Genomic DNA, 814 nt, shown 5'->3' with positions numbered 1-814 from the left:
TATTATATACTCATTGAAATATATAAATTACCATCGCTCATCATGTTAATATTTTGCGGAAAATAAGAAAATAAATCTTCTAGACTAATTAATCTCCAAACTGGTTTCTTAATTACTTCAAATGCGCAATAATGCCTGTTAATAGTTTTAGTATGTAATTCTTTACATATAAATGATATTTGGCACATATTATTAATAGCTATGTAATGAATTTCGCCAAAGACAATAGTATTATCGTTCATATACATAGCTACAGCCATATTTTTATGATAAGTAATGCCGTTTACTTTTATCCAAGTGTCGAGTACATATTCGTATTGAAAGTTCGATGGAAGTGTACTTTTAAAATCAAGATAATCAGGTAGATTTATTAATTCTTGATGTAGTGTAGACCCCAAATTTAATCGGTCAAAAAATCCTTTTTCACTAAGAAATCTATGTGATAGAATAAGTTGATGTTTCAATGCCAAAGTGTACGGACAATTTCTGCGAGATCTTATGGCCCTCGCATTCTCTTTGAATTGCTTGTGCTTTGCTTCGAAACGAAAGCAAGATAAATGTTTGAGTGGTCCTAATCTTTTTAATAGTCGGGGGTAATGTACGATGAAATGATGTTTAGGTTTTAGAGGCTCTGAGAAAACTTCCATGTATAATGAATGGTGTTCCGATATTAAAGTTTCAAGAAGTTGAGTTGTTGCAGAAGTAAACGATAAGCTCATTATGATATTTATCATTTCCCGCAACACGAGAAAAACTTCCCAAACGATATTATTTACGGGCACCAGATCACCAATCAGAATACCAAGATGTTCAA

This window comes from Wasmannia auropunctata, unplaced genomic scaffold (genome assembly GCF_000956235.1).
Source record: "Wasmannia auropunctata unplaced genomic scaffold, wasmannia.A_1.0 LD336088.1, whole genome shotgun sequence".
In the NCBI taxonomy this organism is placed as follows: domain Eukaryota; kingdom Metazoa; phylum Arthropoda; class Insecta; order Hymenoptera; family Formicidae; genus Wasmannia; species Wasmannia auropunctata.
This window is presented reverse-complemented; position numbering follows the sequence as displayed.